The sequence below is a fragment of the Nanorana parkeri genome, unplaced genomic scaffold (assembly GCF_000935625.1).
Source record: "Nanorana parkeri isolate BGI_ZX_2015 unplaced genomic scaffold, ASM93562v1 scaffold56, whole genome shotgun sequence".
Classification (NCBI taxonomy): Eukaryota; Metazoa; Chordata; class Amphibia; order Anura; family Dicroglossidae; genus Nanorana; species Nanorana parkeri.
Genome location: NW_017306324.1, coordinates 1,305,605 through 1,327,287, shown reverse-complemented (window position 1 = coordinate 1,327,287; position 21,683 = coordinate 1,305,605). Strand labels below are relative to the sequence as shown.

The 21,683-nt window shown below is 44.0% G+C and overlaps 1 protein-coding gene across 2 annotated transcripts in view; it reads left to right on the top strand.

Annotated features, from left to right (window-relative positions):
• USP19 (ubiquitin specific peptidase 19) overlaps positions 1-21,683 on the top strand; it is a 78,684-nt gene that overhangs the window by 56,334 nt on the left and 667 nt on the right. The window lies entirely within an intron of this gene.

Below are 21,683 nucleotides of genomic sequence, written 5' to 3'. Positions count from 1 at the left end.
ACCCTGAGTGGCCCCAAAACATTGTGTGTGTGCACCAATAAAATGATCACTGCTTGAAGATTGAACCAAGGTGTGCTGGTGACATACTTTACTATTTGTATCTGAAGCGGCACCATCTGCAGTCACTACAACATCCACCACAAGGGACAGACCAGTTAGGAGTGCGGTAGGACTCTTCTGCATTCATCTTTAAAGCTGAACACCAGCCTTTCCTTCAGTCTTGCACAATTGTACCGGCTCTTCTCCTGGAATGAAATTGCTTACTCTGATTTCACTGCACACTGCGAGCTTCTCACAATGTGCATTAAAAGCTGCCGCAAGACAGACCCCACCTTGTTTCCTAGCTGGTGGACTTCCAGCATCAGTTTAGCTCTTTTTTTTCCCCAGCGGAACTGTCCCTGGCCCCCATTCATTGCATTTTAGTTTTTTTTCAATCATGGAGGCTTAGCATTGCTGAGGGTGCTTAGGAAAGCCCACCCCTCCAGACTGACACCCACATATCAAGGCATTTTGATATTTGCACAACCCAAGAGCCTGCCCACTGCTTGAATCGGGACTTAAAATAAGGTATGTATTGAAAATGGAAAGGTTTTATTATAAAAAAAAATTAGCAAGTTGAAGAGGAGGAACTAAGGAAGTCAAAATATAATCCGTTTAAAATTCAGCTTTAATTTGGCAGGTTATTTGCTCATCTGATGTGTCCTACATTCAGCTTCATTTGATTTTTTTTTACTTTTATTCAAGATTCTGTAGCAAACTTTTTCAACCAGTCAGTGTTGTCAGGTGGTTGCTGATTGGTTGCTGTGTCTTGCTCCTCGTTTGTCCCTTTTATAATAGATCCTCACCAACAGATAGAAGTACATGTTCTTAGCGTTGATGAGTTTAGGAAAGGGTGGCTTTATAAACTATGGGGAAGGCTGATGCAGCGGTTTCTGAAGTTCTCGCAGATTGCCTTTTATACACCCATCTTTTTATTAAAGAATCACATGTTTCTACTAATGAGATGAAAAGCACAGTAAATCCATAGTAACCAGTTAAGCTTGCCCATACACCGTAATATTTTCTTCCTTCAATCTGCGGGCTGAATAAAATATTAGATTCCTTCATCAAAGCTTAACGTTGATCATGGAATCTCCCACTGTTTGTTTTGTATTCTGACAGCAGCAGGCGGCCGCTATCACAATACCTGAACAGAGCCAGTAGCTCATTGGCTGCAGGCTGTGTTTGTTTGAAGATTATCCGACTGGCTTCTTCGATCAGCTGATCGAAGGATGCTGGTTGAACGGGTGCCAACAGCAGGCACCCACTGTGCGAGTTTCGGCTGCTTGATCAAGAATGTGTATTGCCAGCTTTAGAGTTAATTTAATTTTACCGGAGTCTGCAGAATGACAAATTCTAATGGGTTGCTTTAGGCTACTGCACATTAAACTTTGCTGAATGGCTTTATAGAATGAGTCTGTGTGCATGGCTGGGTACATTACCTATGTTCTGTACTAGTGAATCTTACATTGTATTTCATTTATTATTTTGTAATCATTGAAGTTAATTCATGATACAAGCCAAAATGTCTAGTGTACCCTGCTATGCGGAGACTATTTAACTGCAAGTTTTATGCTGTTACCATAATATCTGTTCAACATTTTAGTTCTAATCACTTAAAATCATTATTTAAATTGTGCAACATATTGGCATTTCTATCAATGGACAAGGCGGACCTTTTTTTTGTAATTTTTTTTGAATGCCTTTGTTGCATATAGTATGCAAATGTGTGTAGTACCCTATCTATCTATCTATCTATCTATCTATCTCTCTCTCTCTCTCTCTATCTCTCTCTCTCTATCTCTCTCTCTATCTCTCTCTCTCTCTCTATCTCTCTCTCTCTCTCTATCTCTCTCTCTCTATCTCTCTCTCTCTATCTCTCTCTCTATCTCTCTCTCTATCATCATCTCAATCGCGTGTGCTCCAGGCTCTTTGTAGCCGCTGTCGGAATCCATCCACAATTCCTTACATATAGTAACAAAGTCCGGATATTGCAGCACTCAATCTCCTTTTTTATTTGTTAATCCAAAATTGTAATGACGTTATACGAAAGTGCCCTTTTGTATCATGTCATGCCAATTTTGGATTAACAAGACCCCGACGACTTTGTATATAGATAGATTATATATCATTTTTTTATTTTCTTCATTATACTTTTTTTGTTTTTTGTTATGATTTAATTGGCTTATACTATTTGGAATTGTTCCTACACAAATGAAGTGCAGTAGGAGGTGTAATGTCATTTAAATGTTCAGCTTATGTTGCTTGTTTAGCTGTGTACAGTGATAGCAATGATTTCTGATTTAAATCAACATTTAAAAATAAAAAAGTGAAATTAGCCTTTATTTTGCTGAGGCGCAGATTGCCTTGTACCCTAAAAATCAGAGGAATGTCACTGACCTAGGGCCCGCCTAAGAATGTGTCCAGGCTGCTCCGTCGGACTTTAACCAGCAGACATAGCACTTCCAACAATGCTGTAACACACCGGATGGTTGATAGTTCCATATCATATTACACAGTGTTGGCCCTGAGGGAAGTTTTGGTTCTCTGTGTTGCCTCATAACAACCAGATTGTGCAAACAGTCCACCGCACCAATTCCCAGGCCACACTAAGCAACAATCACTCCGCGGTTGCAAAACAGGCATGCCTCCAACATATGATTCTTCTTACAAACAAGCTGCACTTCCATGGATCTTCATAAGTTAAAGAAACTTTTATTGATCTATCAAATACATACTAATACATACTAACCTCCTCCCATGACCCAAAGCTCAGTATATAGCGGGCTATTGCTCACTATATACCGAGATCGCCGCAGCCGGGACGGATCCCGACAATGCGGTTGAGATCCACCCAGCTGCGTGAGTGACAGCTGGCTCTGCCTATGTAGAGGCAGAGCCTGCTGTGACTGCCCCTTCCCCCCATCCATTCCTCCAATCAGTGCTGGGGGAATCCCTGCGGGGGGCCGTGACTGACAGTCACAGCTCTCTGCAGGGAGATGATCGCGAAGTGAGCAAGCGACGATATGTGTTCGCTCACTTCCTGATCTATAGAGCCGGCCTGTAATGGTTTCTTTGTCACACTTCGGCTCGAACTGGTGTTGAGTGGAAATCATCACTCGCCTCACAGTTCTCCTTTTAAGCCAGATCGGTAAAACGTGTGGGAGGTGTTAGACACATGGGAGTTTTGGTTCACATGTATTTGTTATATCAATAAAAGTTGCTTTACTTGTGAAGATCCATGGAAGTGTGGCTTGTTTGTAAGAAGAGTCAACCAATCAGATTGGTTGCAGCGGGGGTGTCCCACATTATCGGGCATTTCTACCCTTCAATGCATTAGTAAACCGTAGCTGATTTTTGTATTTGCTTAGCAGAAACTCCTGAGTAGATGTTGTGTGTCTAGCAGCTTTGTGCTCCTATGTGTGGCCCCCCCGACTCTGACACAGGTTTCCACACACCACAGGCATCTCTGATCTGGCAGGCAATGGAGGCCGAAGAGGAGGAGCTGCAGCGCCTGGACGCCCGGCGAAGACCCAGAACGCCCGTCAGCCGCGAACCCGCCGACCTCCATCTCTCGGAGGGCAATGAGGAGGCCCGCATCCGATATTTCGTGCTAGGCACCATGGCAGCTATCGTTGCCTTCTTCCTGAATTTTTTCTACCCTTTTATGTACCAAGGGAGGTAGACGTCCGGCAGTCGTTGTTGGGACACCCGTCCGCCATTGTCTCAGGACTCCGTACGGTTGGCAGAATCCCGGCCTGCTTCTATCACCCTTCTAATTTCTGTAGAATGTCATTACATATTCACACAGGCGGCTTTGAGTTCAGTTCACACAGACATTGTTTGGGCAAAGGGGAGCCGCTGCCCTGCAGGACAGTCTACCACAATTATTTATTTAGTGCTGTAGAAATAATTATGTTCGAGATTACACCGAATACCAAGAAAAGACATGATTGTGTTCAAATCCTGTTCCATCCGAAAGACTAATACCAAATATTTAAAGACCAACACAGAGCCTGCTGCTTGTAAAATATTACCTTTTTGTCTTCAAATTGCTGACATATTTTGCAGCGTGATAGTACAGTTCAATAACAGAGATCCTTTCATGGCATATTCCAATCATGTTTAGTTTTATCATCAGGGGGAGCTCAAGAGTGTTTAGCTTGCTTCTAGGGTAGGGAGGGTCTTTCTTTTCCTAAACGTATGCAAGTTTTTACAACCGTGTATTAAAATAAGGAACAGCATGACCTTGTACACCCGGGCATTCGTTTAATCATGGCTTGTGAACTCTAATCTGAAGAACATCTGAATCAGCAAGCATTAAAGCTAAACTCCAGGCAAACAACAAAATACTCAAACTTAAAACTATATATATATATATATATATATATATAGAGAGAGAGAGAGAGGGAGCTGTTTCACCTACCAAAGGATTTGTAGTTCTCTGCATTTAGTCCAGAGATTTGCACAGATCTGTTGCATGGGACACGGCTGGAGACCAGATTTTCTCTCTGCTGCTGTTGAGTTACACTATAAGTTTTGGCTGGTTCTTGATGAACCGGCTGAAATTCGCACAGTGGGTGTCATTCTCGGCACCCTTTCGGCTGGCATCCCACCATCAGGTGAACAAAGTGGGCAGTTGATCGAGGAATCTCCCGCCGATAGTCAGCTGGCCTCTGTCTGAATGAAGACAGCGGGAGGTTCCTTGATCAATGTTTGTAAGCGTTAATGGCGGAATCTGTGATATTTTCTTTATATTAAGAAAATATTAAAATGTATAGCCAGCTTTACTAATCTTATAATTCCCCCAGCTTGTGACCGTAAAATGAGCAGCAGAAGACTAATGAGATCATTGCTCTGTCACTCTGCTCCCTTCTGCTATATTTCTGCTATCCTGCAGCACAGCTATTGCCTCCTCGTGCTGCTGTTCTCTTTCCCAGTCTAAGCTTTACTGTACAGTAGACTTAAGAGGCCGATACCAGGTCAGATTCAGGCACTTACAGTTTGCATTTTTTTAAAAATCCCCTTCCCTTTAATTTTTAGCCTGCAGAGGGGGGTCAACAAGTAAGCAGGACTTGCTAGACATTACATTTTAGCATGCTTTACAAACAGTGTCATGGAGGCACTTCTTTTTTTTTCCCCAATTAGCCGCCGTATGTAAACTAAAGTTACATAATGGAAAAATACACCCGTTTATAAACCTGTACACAAAGTTAAATCAAAATTATTATAGTTTCCCTTTAAAGCACCATAGATCCCTAGTCTAGGGTTTTCAAATTTGTATCTTAAAGGAGAACTATGAGGTGAGTGCTTTTCACTCCTCATAGTTCTAGCCGACCTGTGACAATGAGACTGTGACAGGTCGGCTCAGTAGATCGGGAGGTGAGCGAACACATACCAGCGTTCGCTCACCTCTCGATCCTGTCATGGCTCTCTGCCGTGACAGGGGAGGGGCTGGATTCCCCCCTCCCCGCTTCGATCCGCCAGCGCTGACTGGTGGAACGGACGGGTGAGGGGGCGGGTACAGCTGACTCTGCCTCTAGATAGGCAGAGCCAGCTGTCAGTCACGCAGCAGGGCGGATCCCGGCATAATTGTCGGGATCCGCTTCAGCTGCGGCGTCTCAGTATACCGCGAGCAGCAGCTCACGGTATACTGCGGCGTCTCAGTATACCGTGAGCTACAGCTCGCGGTATACTGAGCCTAGGGTGACGGGAGGACACTAGTTTGTGTCCTCCCTTTACCCTAAGGAGAACTATGGGGAAAAGCCTTAACCCCATAGTTCTCCTTTAAAGGTAGTGCTGGCTTTGACTTTAAACAAGCCTTTTCAGCAAGCTTCATCATGGACTAAGATTAAAGAATGCCCATGTGCAGGATGCAGTAAAGACAGAATGTTAAACTTGTTACTGTTCTCTTTCAGATTTATTTATTTTTTAAGGATCAATGTGTCTGTTTTTTTTTACCTCTGCTCAATATTTATAATGGTTAGTACCGTATTTTGCGGTCCATAAGACGCATCGGACCATAGGACGCAGGGAGGTCCGGCGCGCCTTATGGAGCACTCGAGACTGTAGCTTCTGTGACGGAAGCTGTGACAGAAGCTGCAGTTAGTGACCGCTGAGACAGGTGGCGCTGTGGTTACAGCGCCACGGTCTCAGTGATGACACGTCTATTCTTCGTCTGCTCTATGGTGATCTCGATCGTCGCCGCTGCTCGGTTTTAATACGAGTGATCTCGTTAGATCTCTCGTATTAAACGAGCAGTGGCTCCTGCTGCTGAACTCGATCGCCGCCGCCGCTGATCGGCTTTAATACGAGTGATCTCGTTAGATCACTCGTATTAAACGAGCAGTGGCTCCTACTACTCGCCCGGCGCCCAAAACTGCATGTCTCGGGCGGAATAAAGGGCGTCTTATGGAGCGAAAAATACGGTATATACTGGCATTGCTGTAAGAACGGTCAGTGTTTAGGGCATGTATTAACCTTTTGTTACACAGCGTACTTTACCACACATAGGCTTGTTTTATTGAAACAATGCAAAATATGGAAACCTATGCCGTCCACATTGCAAAAGCGTGAACTGAAAGAAATTTGCATATTTAAAAGTGCCCAGTCCCCCATCTAGTGGCTCAGCTCATGCACATGGGACACCGGCTCAGTTTAGCTTAGTATCCTAAGGAAGGTGGGGTGTCCCTCTCCATCTTTTCCTGCCCCTCCCTTTTTTTGGGTCTGCTTTTGGACATCCTGCATGTTGAAGAATAGTCATGTTTCCTCCACTGAATTCTGGGTGAAAATAGGATTTAATTTTTTTTTTTACTCCAGTCAAAGGGCACTGCTCTTTTTTTATACTGTTGGACCCTGCTGGCTAAGACTGTACAGAGAAGGAAGTTGCCTTCCTGTTTGGATATTGTTCCTGTTTGCTGCTCCTGAGCCTCTGATGCTTGTGCAGTGCTATAGCCCCTACATTGGGCTGTGCCCTTTTGATTTTTATAGTCTCCACCTTGCTGGAGGTGGGAGGTGGGAGCTGTACTCTTGCGTATAGAGTCCTGTGCCCTTTTTTTTTTTCTGGAGGGTTCAGTAATGTCAGCCTTTAAACTCCATCAGTTGAGGTTTCCTTTAACAGTATATTTCATGAACTACTTAGAATACTGCCATTGAATACTCTGAAAAGACTGTCAGGATTGTGTTCATCACTGAAGGTTTTTTTTTTCCGAATGTTTATTGATTGATTTTAATTGATTCATAAATGTCATTGAATAATGTTTATGCCTAAAGTTTTTGGCTGCCCCTAAAATATTTTGAAGCGTTTTAAGGACCCATTCAAACCAGATTAGTTGGGGCTGCACTGGCCGTGTTTTCCAGCGCAGCCCCAATGCAAGACAATTTGCTTTGTCACGGATGGATACCATTCACACCATTGCATTACAGCAGTGGTGCGCACTGGAAAAAGTACGGCATGCAGTACTTTTTTTTTTTTCCAGTGCATCTGGATGCAACCGCGGTTCAACCGCTTTACACTCCGCTGTGACCATAGAACTGAATGAAATGCCACGTGTGACATGTCAAAGTTCTAAAAAAAAAAAGCACAGTGCGATATTTCGGGATCAGAGCATGAGCACTGTGCCGGGCGGTGCACACCAGGTGCTGTGCGATTTAGCACAGCAGCTGGTTTGAATAAGCCCTAAGTAGGAATAAACGTAAACACCTTTCTGGCGGTATATAATTATGTGTTTTCCTCCCCTAATGAAAATGTTATTTTTTGGTAAATTGATTGAAACCGTACATCATGCCAGAGATTTGAAGAGCACCCCAACAGGAAAAATACCCATTGCCACCCAAGGCTGAACTCAAAACATGCATTATATCTACCCCTCCCATCTCTAGTGCAGGGTTCCAGTATCCCCTCCTCTTCCATATCCTACAGGTTACTTAAAATGTGACACCTCTGGTAAAGGTTATTTCTATTTTAATTGTTGCGCTATATGCAGTGACATACCTCCTAGACCCAGTCTGTGTGGATACTATAGCTGCTTGCTGGCAGAATCCGCAGGCAGCTTCACTCTTTATTGAGATATTGAAATAGAATTCAATATAGCTTTACTTCAGGTGTGTTCAGCACCGAGGATGAACTCAAAAACATGTAAAAGTATATAAATAGCTCTGTTAGGAAAATAATGTCTTCAGTGTCCTTAACTTGATACAGCTAGAACAGTCCATGAATACATCAGGCCATTTTTCCTAGGGTGGCAAAGCTTGCAATGGTCTCTTATGGGTAGAAGTAGGATCATCTCTCTAGTTGGTTGATGGAACTTCCTGACAAGTCCACCTTTACGAGTTACTGCTTTCAGCTTGAGAGGAAAATTACATTCTTCTTACACAATGACTGGTGTGGGTGGCTGAGTTTCTTAGGTCTTTCATTGTTTGGGTTCCTGGTGTGCTGCTTGAGCTGTCAGCCTTAGCATGGGTCTTGATGGACAAATGTATAGCTCAATTGCAGCTTGGGTCGAGATTCTGTAGTGGGAATGTAGTATGAAAGTCTCCGGAGCTCTCGCCGGGGTTCTTTCAGTGAAGATTTACTGTTTTTTTTTTGCAGTTGTCCAGTGTTTCATCAATTGCAGGCTTAGCTTGAGGCTGGTCCTCCTGTGAGCAACCCTATAGCATCTACTGAAGCCGATAGTGATCGAGTCACTAGATACAAAGGCCGTGAACTGATGAATGTCAGTATTGTTGTGTAGGATCTCGATATTGGTGTATTCCTGGTCACCTGTTAAAAGTTCAGTTTGCTGCAGTCAGTAGTTTGAGATGATTCCCTGGTGCTGTTGTAGTGATTTTCTAAAGAAGGCTAGGAATGCTCGAATTGATAATTGAGACACTTGGATGGCTCTTGGCTCTGGCTAAGTCCTATGACGAACTTTGAAAAGGAGAACGGTGGAAAAAACTTGATGTTCCTCCTTATACCTGAAATCCGCTGTTATCCATTTTTCTTGGATGTTGAAAGGCAATTTTGCTACTATCGGGTTCACACCATGCACAGTGTCAAGAGAGCTAAGACCTAGTAGATGTGGGTTGAAGTTAAAAAGGATCGGACCAGGCATAAGCTTAATTTAGCTGGGACCAAGAGACAAGCAGGTCAAAGAACAGAGGCATGAAGGCACCTTTTTATAAGCCATTTTACAATAGAACCATATGGGCTACAACGTCATTGGCTGCCAAGGCTTATCACTGCAACTAACCCTAACTCTGACATTCCAGAGGCAGTATGTCTCCTAAGGTGTTCTAGACCTGTCTGTATGAATTCTATTCCAGCCCAAGCACATGGACTTTGACACATGTTTAAGCACCAAGTGTGTCTTGTATGCTTTTAGGGTTCATCGGTATATGTCTGTATAAAGCTAGTCAACGTCTACTGTATAAAAACCACTCACGTTTAAGATGTCACTGTGTCCCAGGGAACTCCTCTGTGACCGCTTGATTGGCCCTCCTATCAAGTGCTGAAGGTTATGTGAGCTCAGTGATTGATGGGCTGCTAGTGGCAATAGCTGGTCACGATCGACTTGTGTGACTAAAACACATAGGGATAATAGCTGGCTGAGGGTGGCACCATAGGGCATGTATGAGAATAGCCTGAATGATAGTGGCGAGAGTGCTATTGTGAGCCGTAAGGAGACAGCTGGCCAGACTGAATCCTGTCGGCTGTGCGAGAGAAGCCGCTCTCCGGCGGTGTTGTCACTGTCAGACTGCAGTGAGCAGTAGATAGACCTGGCGGTAAGCGCGGTTCTGATCGGCACGAAGAGTCCATCTAACTGGGTAGTAAGGGGTGTAACACTACGGTCGGCTACGCTTTTCAAGGCCGCTGCCTCTTTGTCAAGCCTGGGTTCGTGATGGAAGAAAAAATGCGAGAAGGATTCAAATCTATTTAAATTTGACAGCTGGGAGGAGCCCAGGGCCATCCTGCGCTTATGATTGGTGGACCGATGGAAGGGGGTGGGACAAGCTCGTGGTGGTTTCCCAATGCCGTGAGCACTTGGGCTGGATGGCTGCAGTCTGCGGGCAGTGAAAGAGACTGCCGTTACATAAATATCCTTAGATGGGCTCAGTGGGGATAGTGAAGAGCAGTGTCCAGAGATGTCTAGGGATGTGAATGTCTTGGGGATCGGCAGGTGTTTGTGCTAGTGTAAGCAACATAACATGGAGAAGGTGGACTGTATGCTGGTGTTTGTACATACCGGTATAATAAACTAATAGAAATATTCTTTATTGTTATTAAAAGGTTACTTTTTATTAATACAAAATTGCTTTCTATAGTTAAAAGGTTGCATTTTGGCAGACTTATACCAGAAACTGTGCCTAAAAATAGTGTGTGCTATTAAAAGTAATAGGTTGAAAGTTGGAACCTAACATGGATCTAAAAAATTGTCACTGACACCAAAGTATGTTACAGTCCTAAAATTAGAGGCTGGTGTGGATCTCTATTTCCTCGTTCAAACCTATTGGGACCAGGGTGTTTAGTTTATAGATCCAGTAGGTCACCTTAGGCTCTGTTCACACATTAGCGGTTTGCATTTAAACTCGCTAAACATAAAAAATTATTCTTTCCATTGTGTGTTCACACTAGGGCGACGTCTACGCGATACAAAAACGCACGTCCTGCAAAAAAAGTCCAAGGGTGGGTTTTGGCTACCACCTTGGGCTCTGTTTACACATTAGCGGAATCTGCGCGTATGTGTAAAGTTTGCTCGGTTTCGTGCCGCGCGGAAAATGCTACCGCTATGTGTGAATGGAGCCAAATACAGATTCCCAGTAATTAACCCTTTTTTCGCTTTTCTCTTTTAACTACTTGTCCTTTTTGTGGTGTGTGTGTGTGTCCCGAGTCCCAAAACCTGTGTTGATGAGCTTAAACCCTGTATCTAAAAGTATGTGAACACCCCTCAGAATGATTGCTTTTAGGTGCAAGCATGGTTTGATGAGTTAGGTGCAGAGGAACATTAGTGGCATGCACAGAGATTGAACACCTTTTGGGATGAATTTGAATACAGATTACGAGCCAGGTCTTCGACTCCAACAGCAGTACCTGACCTCACAAATGCTCTTTTGGCTGAATGGGCACAAATTCCCATAGGCACATTCCAGAATCATGTGGAAAGCCTTCTTACAAAAATGGAGGCTGGTAAAGGGGGGACTAACTTTGATATTTATACCCATGGTTTTTTAATCAGATTTCCAACTGGTGTTCACAGACCTAATAGTGTAAAAATGGATCAGAAACAATACACGGTTATAATAATCGGAGACTGAATATTTGGATTCTGTCATGACTGCTGCTGCTTAAAGGAGAACTATGGGGTTAGGGCTTTTCCCCATAGTTCTCCTCAGGGTCACGGGAGAACACAAACTAGCGTCCTCCCGTGACCCACAGCTCAGTATATCGTGAGCTACAGCTCCCTATATACTGTGAGGGTGAGTGATTCGCCTCATAGTTCTTTAAGTCTCCTGGAGAGAAACCTTGTCGAATTTACTGTCTTCAGTGTCCATTCTAACCATTCTGTATATGTTTTGGCTACCTTTTGCACTTTACTATTTCCTTCAGCTAATATCAGTGATCACATCTGAGATTTTCCCAAAACCTTCTTGTCGTCCTTAGCCCAGGTTGCCGGTGGGCCATGTCACAAAAGATTTTACGGCTGAACTTCAGATTCCATTTGAGCTCCTCTGAGGCTTTCCTTGATTGATGGCTCCGGCTCTTGATTGTATGGGAACGCTTGGAGCCTATTTTACTTTCTTTGGGAAGCAGCCAAAACTTCTCTTTGACCTCCTAGTAAGGAGAAGAGTGACACAAATGAATGGAGCCGTGATGCATTTACTGGGGAATGTTTTTGTTTCAGATTTGGAGTTCGTTTTTTTGGGATATTAGAAATGTTTCCTTGGGGGTTTTTATAATCCTGATCCTAAAGGGAGTTTATAGGGTTTTTCGTACATTTTGTTGAGGGTAAAAAGTAATTTAAAAAAATACTTTGTGTAAAAATCTTTTTTTTTTTTTAGTATGGGAAATATGAAACATTACAAATACATTTCATATTCATGCAGACATTTCAATCTTTAACCCTTTCGCTTCCAAGGCCTTTTTTTTAAATGTTTTTGCACCCATATAATCCACATTTCAGGCCTGACAATTACTTCAAAATCCCAAACATTATATATTTTCTTAAAGCTGAAACCCTGTAGAATAAAATGGTGGCAGTTGCAAATTTTTATGTTGCACGATATTGGCGCAACTCTTTATCAGACCCAAACATTTTGTGATAAATGCCCTTAAGTTTAATTCCCCCAAAACACGATATAATACCCATTTCATTGTACAATATAAAAGAGGAGGTTACAACGAGTAAATGGATACCCAACATGCCCAGGTTAGAAATTGTGTGCGTCCCTAAAATGTTGACACAATTTAGTACCCCAAAAAGTCCATAGATGACGATTTAAAAGCCCCCGCAGGTCATCAGTTTAGAGATACGTGTAAATATTGGCCCTAGAATTATTTCTCTCCGGCGAGCGCGGCGATACCCAACGTGTAGCGAGATGGTCCTTTTCGTACGTAGGAGCACCCGACGCGTATTTATGTAAATACTTGAAGTGGCGGAGCTCTGACTCCAATGTTTAGCCTGATGCAGAATTACATTTCAGACGAAAGAAATCTTTCCGAATCCGAGCGTTCTCTTTGGTAGTCGACAATTCCTTTTGTTTAGTCTGAGATCTTCGATGTCTTGACATTTTTAGGTCATGTTTTGGCTTATTGGCGTTGTAACCCAAAACCTACAACCAAACTGTGCGTAAACAAAGTTTTACAAAATTTGAGTGAGTCAGTAAAGAAAAGGGAGATGGTTTTTCTCACTTTTTAATGGCAATTCATCCATTTTCTAAACGGTTTACAAAATAAGCCAGGCTAAGATCTTTCTTTCTTTTTTTTTTTTTTATACTTGGATGTGCCATCCAGTAATCCAGCGAAATCCCCAATAAACGCACGCAAAAGTATTTTGGAAGAATGGATTTCAGTTCAATTGTTTTCAGTGAAAGTAAATTCACATATTTAACACTTAGAGGAGGACTATGAGGCTCATAGTTGGAGCCGACGTGTGACATTGAAACTGTCACGTCGGCTCTATAGATCGGAAAGTGAGTGAGCACATACCGTCGCTCGCTCACTTCTCGATCATCTCCCTGCAGAGAGCGGTGACTGTCAGTCACCGCTCCCTGCAGGGATTCCCCCCCCTCCCCGCTTTGATCCTCCAGCACTTGAGTGGAGGGACAGACAGACAGGGAGGGGGCGGGCACAGCTGGCTCTGCCTCTAGATAGGAAGAGCCAGCTGTCACTCAGTCAGCTTGGTGGATCTTAACAGTACAGTTTTACCTCTGTTCACGCACTTAATTCGTTCCACGATTCTGGTCGCTATCTGAATTGGTCGCGAACCGAATCAAGCTGTGATCAGACCGCAATCCTGACTAGAGGAAGCCACTACCATGTGTCAGAGCAGGGAAGATGGCTGCGGTTGTGTTTTGTCGCCCGATGCGGAGTTCGGGAACTGAAGGAAAATTTTGCCGAACTTCCTCTTTGCGTAACAAATTGTTCGCGAACAGAAGCGTTTGTGAACCGAGGTACCGTTGTATTGTCAGGGTCCGTCCCGGCTGTGGCACCCTCAGTATATAGCAGGCAGTAGCCCGTGATATACTGAGCTTTGGGTCACGGGAGGAGGTTAGTATATGTCCTCCCGTGACCCTAAAGAGAACTATGGAATGAAAAGGTTCCCCCATAGTTCTATTTTAAAGCTAACTGTAGTTGTTGAATTTTTATGTTCGGGTTTCTGCTTGATTCAGTGAAGCGCTCTACCCCTGGCATAGTCATTCACTCACTGGCCACTTTATTAGGTACACCTGTTCAACTGCAAATCTCTAATCAGCCAATCACATCGCTTCACCTCAATGCTTTTAGGCGTGTAGACATGCTCAAGACGTTCAAACCGAGCATCAGAATGGAGAAGAAAGGTGATTTCAGTGACTTTGAAGGTGGCATTGTTGTTGGTGCCAGACGGGCTCGTCTGAGTATTTCAGAATCTGCTGATCTACTGGGATTGTCACGCAGAACCATCTCCCGGGTTTACAGAGAATGGTCCAAAAAGAGAGAAAATATCCAAAAAATTGGACAATAGAAGATTGGATACATGTTGCCTGGTCTGAGGAGTCTTGATTTCTGCTGCAACATTCAGATGGTCGGGTCACAATTATGTGTAAACAGCGTGAAAGCACGGACCCATCAACGGTTCAGGCCGGTGGTGGTAGTGTAATGGTGTGGGGGATATTTTGTTGGCACACTTTGGGACCCTTAGGTAGGCTGTGGCATTTAAACAATGCTCAACTGGTACTGAGTACCAGCAGGATAACGCGCCATGTCGGGAAGCTATAATCATCTGAAACTGGCTTCTTGGACATGACAATGAGCTCACTGGTCACATGGCCTCCACAGCCACCAGGTCTCAATCCAAAAGAGCACCCTTGGGATTTGGTGGAACAAGAGATTCTCATCATGGATGTGCAGCTGACATCTGCAGCAACTGTGTGATTTGCTATCGTCAATATGGACCAAACTCTCTGGAATGTCTGCAGCCACTTGTTGACTCTATGACATGAAGAATTAAGGCAGCTCTGAAGCCGAAAGGGGGTCCAACCCACTACTATCATACCTAATAAGGTGGCCAGTCATTGTATTTCCTGGAACTACGAGCCCTGGAGTGGCCAGACACCAGCCACAGAAACCTGTATGTCACTCCTGACTCACTCAGCTCTGTGTGTAATTTGAGCTTCAGCTATTAAGACTTCTTTTCCTGCAAATTAAGATTAGCCAGCTAATCATGTGAAAAGGAGTCTAGACCGTGAGCTGCATTTTCAGGACGGTTACTGAACTGAATGACAAATAGTTGCTGTTGCTCACACAGATTCCACAAAGAGAAGGTCCATCATCGTGTGTGTGTGTGTGTGCGCGCGCGCGCACTTTGCTTGCATAGCTACATGTTAAGTTGCACTTAGCTTGTAAGCAAACACTTATGAGGAGCTAACAGGAAAGTATTTATAAACCCAAGAACCAAAATGTAATCTATTGCAGCTTACCAATCCCTAGATGCCGTGGGTGTTAATTTTTTTTTATGACAAGTAATTTTTCTGCAATTACAGAAAAAAAACCTTCACTGAGCTGAAACCTCGAACCGTGTTATCAGCTTTCCAAGCTATCTTCTGTAAATAACACAACCCCTCCTCCCTGTGTAATGGAAAGGAGAAGTTTAAAGGAGAACTATGGGGTAAGTGTTTTTAGGGTCACAGGAGGACATATTCTAACCTCCTCCTGTGACCCAAAGCTCAGTATATAGCAAGCTATTGCCCACTAAATACTGAGACGCCGCAGCCGGGACAGATCTTGACATTACTGTCGATCCGCCCGGCTGCGTGAGTGAACAGCTGGCTCTGCCTATCTAGAGGCAGAGCCAGCTGTACCCGCCCCCGTCCGTCCCTCCAGTCAGCGCTGGAGGATCGGGAAGGGGGGAATCCCTGCGGGGAGAGGTGACTGACGGTCACTGCAGGGGGACGATCGGGAAGTGAGCGGATCTGCGGCATGTTTCTGCTCGCTTCCCGATCGATCGAGCCGACCTTTGACAGCTTCTTTGTCACAGGTCGGCTCTAACTAGGAGGATGAGTGGAGATCACTCACCTCATAGATCTCCTTTAAATCAGTAGGGCAGCCTATGGTGACAACGCTGCTCCTCATATACTGTACAGTGCAGCAGTGTTGTCACCCTAGGATAGGAAGTTTTGTTTTTGGCAGGATTACTAAGTTTTAAAGGGGGGAAAAAAGCTTCATTAAAGAAAACTAATGCAACCAACACATCTGAGGACTGGCAAGCTGCAATATATTATAGTTTTGGGTTTAGATATGCATTAAAATGTTATGTACCTGAGATAGAAGAGAAGCCTAAACTGAGCTGTATTGGCTACCTTTTGCTGCTCCTGTGAAAAACCCGGTTGCCTCATTCTGACGCCGATACTTCATTGTCAGTACTGACCTGGGAAAAGCAAGCGGCGAGTGAAGACAGAACTCACGATCTGCATATACCATATGGCCAAGTTTGTGGCTACCTTACCATTGGACAAAGCTGTGTATGTTCTTGGACATCCCATTCCAAAACATTGGCCAATAATACGGAGTTGGAGTCATGCATTAGAAAGCAAGACTAAGCTACTTTGTATTAAAGGGGTTGTGATGAGCACAATACCGAACTGTTAATGTGTAGCAAGTTATAACCAAATATTGGTTTATATGCGGCCCTTGGTTTTCTGTACTGGATTTGGTGAATTCTGAATAGGTTGCTTCTCTCCATGTCCTTCGGCAGCATCTCCCTTCTCTTATGCAAAGTCATGCCAGCGATTGTATAAAGGTAGAGGGCATTAAGATCACAAGTGAGTGTTTGTAAAAATCCCGATAGCAGCTTTTACATTTATGATCAGTTTGCCCTGTTATTTACTTGTATTCTCTCCCACCCAGAGCAGACTTGTTGGCTCAGTGTTGATCTGGAAGTATACCTCAGAGGCTTTTTTATCGCCTGCTACAGTTTATTGCTGATAGCATAACCATGAAGCTATGAGACCACAAAGATGCTGTTGGGCTTGCATGAAATCCCAACTGATTAACGGTTTTACCCTCCCCCAACATTTATTTGTCGGTGATCGTTAATCCTGACAAATGTAACGGTTTTACCCTCCTCCAATGTCCCAGTGTGTCTGTTATCCAAACCGAACTGAGCCTGGCTATAGGACATACATCCAGACATTGAGCTGAGCATTGACGCTTCTGCTCAGAGAGGGTGAGAATACAAGCGAATAACGAGACAAACAGTAGTCCCTGTAAGACAAAGTTGTGGTGCTGTAACCTAGAGTTTGAGATTCAGATGATCACAGATGCTGGTTACTGATGCTATTAAGGAATGAAAAATGTCTGGTTGTAAAATTTACTCCTAGTTGCCCCCACCCTCATTTTTCTTAGTTGCCCCCCTCCTAGTACACCTAGATGCCCCCCCCCCCACATGACGCTTTTAGCTTTACATCGAGTCACAAAATCGCTGCTTTCCCCGTAGCCAAGTTCTTTTTCACATTGTTCTTGAATGAATCCCTAAAAGGTTAACGGATTTCTGGAGTGCGTAAGGATCCAGCATAGTTGTTGCAATAATCTTGTTAATCCCCCGCGGGCATTAAGAACTGCGCAATAATAGTTTCTGTGTTTTTTGTACTTCTTAAAGAGCTCAATTTCAGGTCGGCATAAAACCTCCCAGAACTTTAATATAAATTGTCAGATATTTATATTTTGGAGATATTTTTATGGAGAAAAAAAAAAGACGAATTGAATCCGCAATGTTTAATGTTAAACGTTATTTTTGTTTGGAATGTCAAAACGTAATAAAAATGTTAGTCCGAAGTTTTTGAAGCTGTATTTTCCTGTTTTCCTGTTCTGGAAGCGGTGAGATAAATCTGTGGGGATCACGCTTTGTGACCTGTGGCTGTTTTAGGGATGGTATTTTTTTAGCCAATGCACAGTTTTGATGACCGTTCTCTTGCATGGCCCCTGACCTATTGAGATGTAGAAGAAAAAGGAGAGTGCCACTGAAGTATTATCAATCCAGTAAATAATATTATTGTACTTGAATAGAACTTGTTATGGGGTGTTAAGAACTCCCCCATCCTCAGGGTTTAATCAGTGGTTCTCAACCTGTGTAACCTCAGGACCCACATTGTCCTCGGCCGTTAAGTTGTGACCTAAGTCGCACTGCAATGGAACGCAGAGCAGTGCGGGCTGCTGTGCTGTGATGGAGCTCCATCCATATGTGCATCGCTTGTACATCTCCCATGTGCACCTGTTGACGTGCCGGGAGCCAGAATGTGATGTCACTCCGGTCCAGGTACCTCTGCAGGTCATGCAAGGGAGCTATAAGCAATGCACATATGGATGGAGCTCCCTCGCTGCCATACCCCTAGCCCACCCCACCTCAAGTGAACACTTCAGCATATTTTGAATAGCTGCTGGGTGTGAGAGGGAACAGTGCTGCACTAGGGGAAGGCTAGGGAGAGGTTGAGGAGCCTCTCACCTAGAAAAGTGGAAGCCATGCGGCAACCCACTAAACATGGGGTCACGACCTACCAGTTGAGAACCAAGGCCTTAAATGATGTCTCTTAATTCGATCTTCTTTCCTGTCCTTTTCAGCTGTCCCTCCAGCGCTGGGTGCGGGTCTCCGATCCAGCGCTGACTCCCCTGTCCTCTTCTCTGATGTCCCACGGAGTCTGTGCGGGTGCACGCTGTTCCATAGACTTACCTTGTGTCTCTCCTTGTCTCCCGGCCGAACATCTGAATTGCGCATGCTCCAAGATCCTTTGCGGCCGCCTGAGACTCTTCAGATGTTTGGACGGGAGCACGCGGCAGAGACACAGGTAAGTATTAACCCGTCTTGAAAAGGTTTTTTTTTTTAGTGTTTTTGCATATATCCACTGCTGGCTTGCAACAGATAGATCGATATATGCAAAAACAAATGAGGGTTTAATAGCCCATCTCTGGCCAGCATCTTAAAGGGGTAAGGTAAATTATATTGTATTGAAAAGAATGTAACATGTTGGGGCGCAAAGAACTGCCTCAGGGCTTAAGATGCTGGCTAGAGCCGGGCTAAAACTGCACAAGGATTATTGAAAATACATTCATAGGGTATGCTGATGTAATGGATCAACAGTCACTTGGGTAGCGACCAATGGGCAATGAGACCTCAGTCACATTTAGTAGCCAATCATTTTGTCTGTCGAAATATTGTTCCCGCTTCATGGTGAACCTGCCTGAGAGATTGCTCCTCCTGGACCTCCTCCTTCAAGGGACAGGAAGCACAAAAATGTTTACAAGACCATCTCCCACCCTTACTACGTCAGGACTTTGTCCCTTTCTTGGAGGCAGTGGCAACCCCTATTGTAGACGTATTCCTCCCACTCTGTGTCCCACCCCCGTATGCGGTTACTGACTGCCCTTGCATCTCAAAGTAAAAGCTGGGGCACATCTGAAGGGAGCTGGTCATGCTCCTGTGCCTGTAATAATAAATGACCTGAAACTGGTTTTCTGTCAAGTTAAAACTCCGCTTTGCCTGACATCAAAGAAGATATATTGCTGCCTTCTCATTACAAGCAGTATAATAGAAGTTGAATGTCATTATCGTAGGATAAGAATGCAGAACTATCTAACAGTGCTTCAGTACTGATAAATATTAGGTCTTCATTAATATCATCCAGGACCGCTCCCATAACCCCATATGCTGGTTGCGAGAAATATTTGATAGAATGTAATCCCTGATTGGAATGTTTAAACCAGTGTGTAACTCTTGCTTTTAACTGTTTGCATTAAGAGACTAGGGGTCTATTTATAAATATCTGAATAGCAAAAATGAACATTCTTGAAAGTTTCTTTTGCAGGTCGAATGTATTGATGTCATACTGCAATATGGCCACTAGATGGAGCTGAGGAGCATAGGAAACTAATGTGCTCTTCCGCTCCATCTAGAGGCCACAATGCAGTATTACATCACAATATAGCAGAACTGAAAAAATATGAAGGACATTTGTTTGTCATTCTAAGCACAAAATTAATGTCTGCAGATATTCTCAGGGCACATGGTTTATAAATAGATGCCGATGTCTCCTGATTGACAGCTTAATCAATGCAATCCCCCATTGAGCGGGTAGGGTTAAATTGTGTTGTGGGAAATAACTTAAAGGAGAACTATGGGGTCAGTGTTTTTCCCCATAGTTCTCAGGGTAATGGGAGGACACAAACTAGCGTCCTCCCGTTACCCTAATCTCAGTATATAGAGAGCTACAGCTCACGGTATACTGAGACGCCGCAGCCGGAGCGGATCGCGACGTAGATGACGCGATCCGCCCAGCTGTGTGAGTGGCAGCTGGCTCTGCCTATCTAGAGGCAGAGCCAGCTGTACCCGCCCCCTCCCCCGTCCGTTCCGCCAGTCAGCGCTGGCAGATCGGAGCGGGGAGGGGGGAATCCAGCCCCTTCCCTGTCACGGCAGAGAGCCGTGACAGGATCGAGAGGTGAGCGAACGCCGTTATGTTTTCGCTCACCTCCCGATCTACTGAGCCGACCTGTGACAGTCTCATTGTCACAGGTCGGCTAGAACTATGAGGTGAGTGGAAATCACTCACCTCATAGTTCTCCTTTAAGGTCTTCTATGAGTAAGTGCTTGTGTGCATGAAACATAATAGAAGACTCTTCATCTTCTGTGCCATTGATTTTATGGATCAATAAAGAAGCCGATTTTTGGAAATCTCTGCATACCACTCTCCACTCCACTACAGCAGGTGTAGCAATGATGAGCTGTGCGGCACTATGATTATTGATGTTACTCAGAACAAGAGCTGAGACTTTGGATTTCACCGGCTGCTTTCTTGTACAAGATCAGTGATGATGGACCTGGAATTTGCATCTTTCAAGAAACAAATTCAGAGTTCATTTTTCTATACTGATGCTTCTAACACAAAAATTCATACAGATACAGTATAAAAGTTTAAAGTGACAGTAAACTCCGGAGCTAAATCTTACAAATGCATTCAAGTCCCTTAATTATCAAAAATGTCTTATTTGTGTATCACTCGGCTATAGATCCTCCAATCATCTCTGACTTGGTGCTGACACTGTCCTTCCTTCTGGAGGGGGGCTACTTCTGTTCCCCATGGTCCCTGTGTGTGTTGTAAAGTAGTCACCGCTCCAAGCGCGCTCCTGTTATGGACTACAATCTCAATACAAATCAGTAAACTAAACATGAGATTGTAGTCCATCCCGGGAGTGAGCTTGGAGCGGTGACTACTTTACAAACACACAGGGACCATGGGGAACAAAAGTAGTCACCCTCCAGAAGGAAGGACAGTGTCAGCACCAATTCAGAGATGATTGGAGGATCTATAGCCGAGTGATACACAAATAAGATACATTTTTGTTAATAGTTCAGTTACTTGAATAAATTTTTAAGATTTAACTCCGGAGTTTAGTGTCACTTTAAGTTTTATACTTGATTTTTTTCGCTGATCTTGATGTATAAATGGGCTTAACAATTAAGATCCTCTATGGTGTGAAATGCCAAGAAGTCGGCCTGTGTGGAGTATTTCCATCCACTCACTTTTAATAATTAGGGGAAGCATTTGTGCAGTGCCGCTTGTTTACTCTCTCCTACTGTTCTCGATGCATCAAAGCTTACTGGAATCAGTCTTCTATGCACATCTGCATTGTATTCTAGTGTATGTGCCCCGAGGGTACGGGGGCGGAGCACTTTGTTGTAGGGGGGCAACATTTGAAGGATTGCCATTCTAGGTGGGACATAAAACAAAAGTCACATCATCTAAAAGAACTGCTAATGACATTCATGGCTCTATATGTCAGTCATCACACCTGTACACAGGAAGATATTTCGTAGAGTTATACATTCGTGGTGCAGCTTGTTATTCTTTATTGCCATATCAGACAAACTGTTGGTTCGTGTCTCTCTCTTTTTATTTCTCTCTCTCTCTCTCTCTCTCTCTCT